The following is an 11629-nucleotide window of genomic DNA, read 5'->3' on the forward strand; positions in this document are numbered from 1 at the left end:
ATAATTTTGCGTTTTTGAAGCATATTTTTTGTAACCGGTCGTCCGGCCGACATGAATTATATTTAATAAAGATTTTGTTTCTGCTTAATAATGTGAGGCTCATTTATATATTTAGAATATATTTAGGGTGCAAATTAATATATTTAAACATACCTCATTTTCTTGTATATATTATATATTTAAACTAACGTATTTAGTTTAAAAATAATTGTGTTCACCAATTGCAGACCAAAATACAAGACGAAATTCAATCGACATTCATCAAGATAACGCAAGACCGTCGTCTGCCTCCCATGTTTATCCTCAGAAACTTAGCAAGTTGGCCAAAATTCAGCTTAAAACTAATTTCCCAGTTGCCTAAGGCTTCTATCCTGAATTTTCTGGTTCAGGAGTACCTCAATAACACAGGAGAAAAAATAGGGCCACGAGCTCTAAAAATGAACCGAGATGTGGTTTGCTTAAAATGGCAAACCACATCTCTATTTAGTTTTATTTCATTTCATTTCAGTTATTTATTTCAGTATATTTTTTCTTGTTTTCATCTTATGTCTAAATTTCTTTATAATAATATTCATTTTCATCAATTATTTCCTAAGAGGGGCATATTTATCAGTTTCATCAGGGCAAGGGTATGTATATTTAATTATATTATTTTTGAATATTTTATTTTGTATGCATATATAGTTTTATAATAGCAAAAAAGATTCATTTTCAATTTTCCCATGGTTAGAGCTTAAGTTCAGTATGGGTCAGTTTCTCAAAGTTTTGGGACTATGATATGAAAATAAGTGATGCTTTTACAGTAGAAAAAAAAAGAAATGCTTTTACTGTCCCTCCACAAAACGAATGCGCATAAAAGCTTGTTTATAGCAATGTATGCTATAAACAATATGCTATAAAATATAACAATATGCTATAAAAAAAGGCATACAAATTACAACCGAACGTGTCCATAATTTAAAAATTAATTTTTGGGCAACGAGGCTCCCAAAAATAAGCAAAAGCTTTCTCTATTTATGCATAGTTTTTCTGGATTTTTTTTCCCGATCGACTTTGAAACTTATATTTTTGGAGCCTAAATGCACAAGAAAAATTAGTTTCCCTGGATATAGAGTCTGAAAAACAGGCAAGATGATTTTCCTCTATGCTAGAATCTTACATTCGTAAGCTACGGGAACCTAATCCACAAACGCTGAAGATGAAAGCAAAGGGAAATTTTTATTGGCCTGAAACTTCCGTCCATAAACCATCTGACCGAGGGGACCCAATACAAGAAAACTGTAAAAATGATATTTTACCTAAAATACAGAAATTTTTTTTTGAAGGGTCTCAAAACTGAAGCTTACCAGTCCCAGGGCCAAGGAGCAGAAAACGGTAAAATAAATATTTCCTTTGTGGCTTGAACCTTAAATTCGTAAGTTTCTGAAGAAATAAGAGCCTAATTTTTTAGGCTCCTTAGGCTCCTAATAGGAGCCTAATATATATATCGGCTTGAAAACTAAACCACAATAATACCTTATTGTGGAAAAACTTTTTCAGGTTTTGAGGCACGAGCCTTCAAAAGGGGGCTACTAAAACAGGCTGGAAAATTCTAGAAACTTTCTTGGTATATATCCCGAGTCACATTGGCGGCCTTGGTCCATGCATCCTCCCCCGAAATTTTGCTTTAGATTCGTCGATAGGGGATGATAACAAATACTTTACTAACGAGCAAGATTTTTATGCATAGATCCGCTATTTAAAATATCTAAAAAAGTTCAAACACTGGATTGTTTTTTTTAGTTACACTGACTGTTACAAGTTCTTTAAGTTATATTGAAAAATAAACAGGCCCTTAAAAGTTCTCCATATAAGAAAACTTGAGCTCTGATGTAAGCTTAGTGGACGATACCCAATACTTTTTCAAAATATACATATATTAAATTTTAACAAGTACAATTAACAAAAATCAAGCAGAAGATTAGTGGCTACAAGAGCCAACTAGTAAGTTGGCTAACTAGTATTAACGAGTAGAACAAACAGGCGAAAATTTTTAAAAAGTTTAAAATTTAAAAAAAAAATCACCTGGACGTTTACCTCATAGGTGTTGTGAAAAAGTTTTTTTTTTATGTAGCCTAATATGTGCGTGTATAATAAATAAATTATATAAAAATATGTGGAATTATGCGTTTTTTTTGCCAGAAGAAAGATCACGGATGTATGTTTATTTGCAGTTTTTTTTGGGGGGAAGGGGGGGGTAATTGTGTTAAAACACTTGTTGTAGAAGACCTAGAAGATAAGGAAAAGATGCACAAGAACGAAAAATAAAAGTTTAAAGTATCCTTTTTAAGAGACCAAAAAAATTAGAGGGCAATTAGCCCCCCTCCCACGTCCCTTTTCCCCCCAAAGGTTTCCGATTAACATTTTGAAATATTCATATTGTTCATCGTAGTTAAGAGATCCAATAACTATGCCTTTAGGGGTAACAGGATCCCCCCACAGCCCATGGAGAAAGGCCGGTAAGTTATGATTTTGCCTGTTATTTGCGTATAGTATTTGTGATTGGCAAGTATACAAACATTTTTCGGAGGGCGGGATTTTGTGCTTGGGTTGGGTTTCTGTGGGGATAATTTTACAGGAAAAGGAAATTTCCGGGGGTGAACTTTCCACGGGAAATTTTTAAGGCCGTATCCAGGGGGAGGGGTAGGGGAACTGAACCCCCCCCCCCCTCTATAAATGTTTGTCGGACTTGTACAAACATAACGAAAATGATTATAAGGAATTTTTGATGATTTTTTTTAATTTTTGTAGACCCCCCTCCCCTCGAAATAAATTCTTTTGTGTAACACCCCCCAAAAAAAATCCTGGATACAACCCTGGAAATCAAACAGTTCGTGGTAACGAACTGTAAGTAAGGAGCGACCCGGCTCAATGGTAACCGAAACTCTAGAAAACGGTATTTTGATACAAATAGATACATCAAAAGAATCAAATTTTAATGATGATTTTAAATATATAAGTTTCATCAAGTTTAGTTCTACCCATCCAAAGTTAGGTGCCTGAGAAAATTTGGCTTATTTTAAAAAAAAGGGGGAAAGACCCCCTAAAAGTTATAGAACATTAATGAAAATCACACCATCATATTCCGCGTATCAGAGAACCCTACAGTAGAGGTTTCAAGCTCCCATCTACAAAAATGTGGAATTTTGCATTTTTTGCCAGAAGAAAGATCACGGGTGCGTGTTTATTTGTTTGTTCCTAGGGGTTTTTTTTCCCAGGGGTGATTGTATCAACCCAGTGGTCCTAGAATATCGTGGGAGGGCTCATTCGAATGGAAATTGAAAGTTCTAGTGCCCTTTTTAAGTGACAAAAAAAATGGAGGGCAACTAGGCCCCCTCCCACGCTCATTTTTTCCCAAAGCCACCTGATCAAAATTTTGAGATAGCCATTTTGTTCAGCATGTTCGAAAATATTATAAGTATGTCTTTTAGGACGACTTAATCCTCCGAAGTTCCCAGGGAGAGGGCTGAAAGTTATGAACTTTACCCAATGTTAAAATATAGTATTGATTATTTGGAAGTATACAGACGTTTTCCGGGGAGATTTTTCCTGGTAGTGGGAAGGAGGGGTGGGTGGGTCGGGGGTTATGTGGGAGAATCTTTCCATGAAGGAAGTTTTTTTGAAGGACATTGCTATGAAGGGGACGCCGGAATTCCCAGCATTATTTAAAAAAAGATCAGGAATTTAATATAAAAAAAGAAGTATTTCAACTGCAACATCGAAACTTTAAACGAACAGAAAATATTACATATATAATTGGGTTCACCCCGTAGTCAATGCCTCGCTCTTTAACCCAAAGATGTTTTAGTACTTTCATAAGAGCTATTTATTGTAATTAACGGCCTTTGTGATTAAGCGGTCATTTTTAAAGAATTGGATCAAAATTCGAACTTTTGCTTAAAGAGCAAGGTATTGACTAGGGGGCGGACCCCCTAATAAACGTATTAAAAATATATGAATATAAAAGTTCGTTACGTAAGTTAATTCGTAAGTTACGTATATTTATTACTAATCAAAACGTTCGTAAATAAAATTAAACAAGTTTCGAGAAAGCCATTTAACTAAATAAAAGTAAAATAATATGAAAATTTTGTTTTAATTATTCATGTACGGTGAGCCAATATCAAAACCTGCATTTATTCAAAAACGTTCAAAAATTAAATAAAAAAAACAAGTTTTTTAAACTGAAAGTAAGGAGTGACATTAAAACTTAAAACGAACAGAAATTATTCCGTATATGAAAGGGACTGTCCCCTCCTCAACGCCTCGCTCTTTACGCTAAAGTTTGACTCTGTCTCACAACTTTATTTTTTAAAACAATAAAAAACTTTAGCGTAAAGAGCGAGGCGTTGAGGAGGGGACAGTCCATTTCATATACGGAATCATTTCTGTTCGTTTCAAGTTTTAATGTCGCTCCTTACTTTCAGTTTAAAAAACTTGTTTTTTTTATTTAATTTCAAACTGGGGTGATGTGACAGACATCCTGTAGGAAATTCTTTTTATTTATCTTACTTTCGCTTTGCCAACTCAATTTTCCATTTGGAGATTTTCCGGGGGGGGGGGTTGGATTTTCTGGGGAAAAAACTCCATGGAAGGGGAATTTCTCATTTGATCGGAAAAGCAATTATAAATCTCTTTTTAAATTGAAAGTAGGATAAAGAAAATTTTTCAGCCCAAAGCTTCCGCAAGAGATTTTACGAAGGTGGGGGGGGGGGGTAGCGAGGATGTAAATTTTACGCGGGAGCAATTTTCCAGGGAGGGAAGGAAATTATTCAGGAAGGGTGAGTCAGATTTATCAGCAATACTTAAAAACGATCAGACATTAAATTCAAAACATGAAGTTTTCTCAACTGAAAGTAAGGAACAACATTAAACTTAAAACGAACGGAAATTATTCCGTATATGAAGGTTGTCCTCCTCCTCAATAGCTTGATTTTTACACTAAAGTTTTCAGCACTTTAAAAAAGCTTCCTATTCAAAGTATACGGCTTTTATGTTTCAGGAGTCGTTTGTAAATAATTGGGACAGTCAATCTTTAGCGCAAAGAGGAAGGTATTGAAGAGGGAGGAAATCCCCTTCATGAATGAAATAATTTCATTTTGTTTTGAGTTTTAGTGTTGCTCCATACCGTCAGTTGAGAAAAGTTTTTTTATTTAACATAAGAAAGAACCGGACATCAAAAACAGTTCTAGGACAGGGGGCTGGCTGGTTTTCGAATCACTTTCGATTTTTCAAAAAGGACAAGAAGTCTCGATTTCCGATCAAATAAGCATCCTCCGAAATTTCTACAACCATGAAAAGAAGGTTAGGGATGAGGAAGGGACGGCCACTCCCCTACACGAACTAATTTTTGCTCATTTTGGGGTATAATATTACTCTTTATTTTCGTAATAACAGCATAGACCAGAAAAAATCTTGGAAGGCATTGTATATTAATTTCTATTCCTCCCTCGAACTCTTCCTTTGAGCAAATTTTGCATGTAAAGAAAATGACCATCTCAAAATTTTGCTCGGATACATTTGAGGGAGAAAGGGCGTGGGAGGGGGTGGGTTACCCTCTGATCACTTTGAATCTTAAAAAAAGGCTCTAGGACTTTCGATTTCCTATTGAATGAGTCCCCTTCAAAGTCTATACTACCACCCTTTCCATAAAAACATTACATCTTAACAATGGACAGCTTTCATGACTTACAGGCCCTTGCCATAGGAGTTGTGAAAACCGGAGGCAGGGTTATTTGACCCTTGAATTATTTTGAACAAAATGGCTGTCTTAAAATTTTGATTTGGATGCGTTTGGGAAAAAACGGCGCTGGTGGTGGTTAGCTGTCCTCCAATGACTTTTGACTCTTAAATATGGGCACCAGAACTTAAAATTTTCAATCGAATGAACCCCCTCCGAAGTTTATGTGACCACCCCTTCCTTTTGAAATACCTCTGCGAAAAAATAAATAAATAATAATATATTGAAATAGCAATACATTGAACCTTTATGGCTCTTTATTATAGGCAGCGCAACAGCTTTGCCTCTAACTTGAAAAGGTGAGTAGCATTTTCAATTTCCTTTCTAACGAACATCCAAATTTATCCATGGGGAACACAGGGGGGTGGGGTGGGTATCATCTTGGGGCATGGGTATCCATAGGCTGAATTTTAGGGGGGGGGCAAAACAGTGAAATTTAAGCTATATCCTTTAATGTCAGTATATTCTTCCAATTTAATTAGAGGGCACCTTATTGTACAAACACACGATTTTCCCTTTTAAACTGTAAAATGTAATTTTGATATTTGCCTTGCTTTCAAAACCAACAAAAACAGACAAAAAACATAATGGTGGCAGAAAATTTTGTCAACATCGGTGGGTTCTGCTAAAGATGACATTTGCCCTCTTAGCGAAATTCTCTGTTGTGAACCACAAGAGTGAAATGAAATGAACCACATGAAAGTGAAATGAGTGAAACTGGAGTTCGGAACATAATCACAAATTTTTAATCATTAAAAATTCAAAAAATAAAAAACGGATTTAAAATTTTGATTTATCTAAATTTCAAAAAAATTGATTTAACTCATGAAAAGAAACTTACTTAAGATCTTTAAATCACAAAATTATAACTTTTCAGAAAAAGCAAATTGTAGATTTCGCTTCTGTTTGGAAAATTTGTCTATAGCCAGCTCTTCCAAATTGAGCTCTTGTACTCTATACCTGTGAATGCTTAATAAGCTCAAACTTGATAGGCGTTCTTCACTCATATTGCTCCTCAGCCATGTTTTAACTCGCCTCAGGGTGCTAAAGGATCTCTCCACAGTACATGTTGTTGGTGGGATGATTAAATAGTTAACAAGGGCTCTCATAATTGAAGGGAAAAATGTAGTTTCAGAGAAGAGATCTATGAGCTTCACTTCCTCACCACAGTCTTTGTTTTTCTACACATCGTACCAGGTTCTTTCTTCTACTTCTAAATTTTCATTGTCATAGAACTTAGATAGATCTTTCATAGCATTAACAAATGTATCCTTCTCCGTGTTTTTTAAAATGTTGGGATGAATAAGAATTCCTTTGGATGGGGTTTTGTTGTGGTCATTGAATCTCGATTCAAGTGACACAATTAACAAGTCCAAATAAGGAATAAAAACAGCTAACCTATAGTAATCTATTGGATTAGTCAATTGAAATGTTTGAGCGATGAGTTTGTCTTGCGGTTGTCCTAGATGTTTTGATTTCAATTTCCAGTAAATCACAGGTTTCTTGTATTTCCGTGAAAATTTCTTCAAATTCCATGACTGCTTCTACTCTGTGCTTTTGAAAAACGCATAACAATTTCTTTTTTACGTGCATATGTACAGCATGTTGGTCAAAATCGACGGACTGCATTTTGTTTACAACTGGCTCAAGGTATGAAGAGTATCTGGAAATGATTTTTAGACATACGATAAAAACTACTGATGATGTTGCAATATCCAACTGAAAAGCTTGTGAACGCGTTTCTTGGTTCGCCTCATTGTCAGTGGAAAGTTGACTCAAAGCTTCCTTGATGGCACTAAAATTGTTTGAAAAGTTGCGTATGCATCTGTACTTCTCAGACCACCTTGTTTCACACAGAATAGGAATTTTTGGGATCTTTTTCCTTCTAAGAGTGAAAAAGATTCTTTGGGATATTTTTGGGATCTTTTTCCTTCTAAGAGTGCTCTCCCTGAAGAATCGGATCACTTTTTTTATTGTGCCTATTGTGTTTTAATTTCTGGTACAATACTGAGGTCATTGACAACTAAATTTAATCTATGAGAGGCACAGTGAAAATACACAGCTTTTGGATATTTTTCCCGGATTCTTCGTTGAACTCCAGTATCTTTCCCGGCCATCGTTGAACATCCATCAAATCCTAAACCAATTAGCTTTGTCATGTCTAGTCCTATCTTGTCTGTGAAATGCAAAAATTGCATCAGCAATACTTCCTGCATCTAATTTTTCAAGTTCGGCAAACCCCACAAATTCTTCTTTGATCACCCATCCAACGTTTGAATCCGTTTTATGTAACGTACCCCTATTGACATCTGCTCTTTCCCACTAATATCAGCAGTCTCATCTGCTAGCAAAGAGAATGCTTGGCTATCATTTACTTCTTTGACTATTGTATCTTGTAGTATACTCCCACAAATATTTATTAGCTCATTTGGGACTCTATGAGATGTATATTTAGCTTTTCCTGAATATGTCGTTATGTGGTCTTTAAGAACTTGATCTCCTGCTTCAATGCGAAAACGAAGCAGGCCTTGAAAGTTTCCTCTCTTTGAATGATTTCCACGAAGAGCAATGTCGTGAGTACCACAAACTATGATTGCTTTTAAAATTAATGTAAGTTTGCTTCGGTTTATCTGTATAAGATCAGATATAGCAGAATCCAGTTGTTCTTTGATGTCTTTTTTCTTCATCGTCATTGAATCACAGAAGTTATTAGCATCAATTACAGCTTCATGGTGCCACTTGCTCAATTACAGCTTTTAACGATCTCTTGGGAAGCAAATGTCTTATTTACCTGGTCTAATCGGCACTTTCAATGCTATATATAATAGAAATCTCAAAACAAAAATGTAAGGCAACGTAATTCAGCCAGGGGGGCCAACGCCCCCCCCCCCCTGCCCCCCCTTATGGGCGCCCATGTCTTGGGGTGAAATATTTAGAACCATAATTTTCATTCATAAGTTTTTTGGTCAGATGGAGAAAAGAAAAATTAAAAATAATTTTGGCTAGATTGATCCCTGGTCTGAAAAAAGTCAACATCATGCTACGACATCACGCAGCAATGCTTCCTTCCCGTCGGATGTCATCTCTTTCTTTACAATACTTAAATTATAGACATTAGAAAATCAGTGGAAACATTATTTAGAAATGTCATATTCCTAGACAAAATATAAGGAAAATATTCAGAGAACCCAGGACCAGGTTTTAAGTTTTAATGTCGCTCCTTAATTTCAGTTAAAAAAAAAACTATTTTTTATTTAATACAAGCAAAGCCATATAAATGTGACACACAACTGCTTCAGAATATGTATTTCAAAGTCCATCTGCCACTACTGGAATATCTAAATACATTCTACGAAGTGAATATAATACATTCATACCAGAAAATGATAGCTAACACAATCTTGCCCGTAAGGAAAGAGAGAGAAAGTCAAGATTCCACAGACATTAATAATTTAGAAAGATTTTCTCCTGATCAAGTGTAACAGAAACTTATCATAAGTAAATAATTCCGTAAAAAGTATTACAAGTTCAAGTTCAGTAGCTGGAGGGGCGGAAAGGGAACTAAATAATCTAAAATACTGAATAATCATGAATTTAAATACGGAATCTATGTATTTCAATTTCCAGTAAAAGATGAGGCCAAGAAACACAAATAAAGCCCCATAAATTTGATACACAGTAGCTTTGGCTTTTTTGGCTATTAATGTAAAAAACTTTTTTCAATAAACAGGTTTTTCAAAGAAAAGTAAAGAGCTCTAAAAATATTTGGTAAATTTCTGTTACCAAAAAGTAGCAGAAATTATAATAAATAACCAAGTCAAACTCAAAACAAGTAAAAATTAACATGAGTAAGACTATTACTTCTCAAGACCAGAACATAATTTGCATTTTACTGAAAACAAAAGACATTTTAACTGTTTTTACTTTAATTTATAAAAAATTACCAACACTTTAACGAATAAAAATAAGAATATGTATATTAAATTGACAACCCATCGTTATTTGTTTGTTTTTTAGTAAAGTGCAAATTAAGTTCTGGTCTTTAAGAGGCAACGCTATAGTGTTGCCTATAGTAAAGGCCAACCGGCTCCAATGTTTTATTATTATTAATTAAAAAAAAAACTTTCCGAAAAATAAGTTTTTCAAAGAAAAGTAAAGGACATTTTAAACTTAAGGTCAGCAGATACAAATACCTGTTAAAATTCAAACTCAAAACGACCAGAAATCATAGAAGAATCGTCCAGAAGAACAATGTTCGCACAATCTATTATTTATTTTTTGTTTCCATATTCTGGCACTTCGTATTGAAAGAGTTGTCGTAGAAACTTCGAAAAGGGCTCATTAGATTGGAAATTGGAGTGGCTAGTGCCCTTTTTAATAGTAGAAAGTGATTGGAGGGCAACTAGCCCCTCCCACGCCCATCATTGCCCCAAACATATCCAATCAAAATTTGAGCTAGCCATTTTGTTCAGTGTAGTTGATTTCAAGATAGAAAGTATGTTTTTGAGGAGAACACTCCCCTACAACCGTCGGGGCAAGGGATTTAAGTTATGCCCTGAGGGCATATAAGAACGATGTTGGCACAATGTATTATTGATTTTTTTTTTCCTTTAGAGCATAGCACTTCGTATAGAAGAAGTTGTCATAGAAAATTCGAAAAAGGCTCATTCAATTAGAAATTGGGGTGGCTTCTGCCCTTTTAATAGATGGCAGTAAAAGGAAAGCGACTAACAACCCTTCCACGCCCACCATTTCCCAAAACACATCCAATCAAAATTTTGAGATAGCCATTTTGCTCAACGTAGTTGAAATCCAAATAGAAAATATGCTTGGAGTTGAATCCAAATATGTTTGGAGGAGGACACTCCCCCAAAGCCCTTCAGGGCAAGGGTTGTAAGTTATGCCCCTGGGGCATATGAGGTTTTCATAGAAGGCGTTGTCGTAAAACTTCAAAAAAGGCTCATTCGATTGGAAATTCAAAGGGATAATGCCGTTTTTGATCGTCAAAAGTGATTGGAGGGGCAACTAACCCCCCTCTCACGCCCACCTTTTCCCCAAACACATCCGTCAAAATTTTTAGAGAGCCATTTTATTCAACGTAGTTTTAAGTTCTATAAATTAGGTCTTTGAGGATGACAACCCCCTCACAGCCTTCTGGGCTAGGGTTGTAAGTCATGCCCTGGGGGCATATAAGGTTTTTGTAGAACGCGTTGTCATAGAAACTTCAAAAAGGGCTCATTCGATTAGAAATTGAAATGGCTAGTGCCCTTTTTTAATAGTCGAAAGTAATTGGAAGGCAGCTAATACCCCTTCCACGCGCACCATTTCCCCAAACACATCCAATCAAAATTTTTAGATAGTTGTTTTGTTCCACGCAGTTTAAAGTTTAGGAAATTTCGCCTTTGAGCAGGACACTCCCCCCACAGTCTTCAGGGCAAGGGTTATAAGCTATGCCCTGAAAACATATAAGTTTTTATTGAAATGTTTGTCGTTGAAAGTTAAAAAAGGGCTCATTTGATTGGAAATTCAAATGTCTAGTGCCCTTTTTAAAAGTCGAAAGTGATTTGAGGGCAACTAACCCTCCTCTATCGCCCACCTTTTCCCCAAACACATTCACTCAAAATTTTTAAATAGCCATTTTGTTCAGCGTTGTTGATTTACAGATAGAAATTATGTTTTAGCCCTTTAATTTCCAATCGAATGAGCCTGTTTTGAAGTTTTTACGACAACACCTTCTATAAAAACCTTATATGCCCCCAGGGCATAACTTAAAACCCTTGCCCTGAGGGTTTTGGGGGTGTCCTCCTCAAAAATATATTTTCTATGTGGAAATCAACTACGCTGAATAAA

Source organism: Artemia sp. Qi Xiang Cuo, chromosome 13 (assembly GCF_049724085.1).
Source record: "Artemia sp. Qi Xiang Cuo chromosome 13, ASM4972408v1, whole genome shotgun sequence".
Lineage (NCBI taxonomy): Eukaryota > Metazoa > Arthropoda > Branchiopoda > Anostraca > Artemiidae > Artemia > Artemia sp. Qi Xiang Cuo.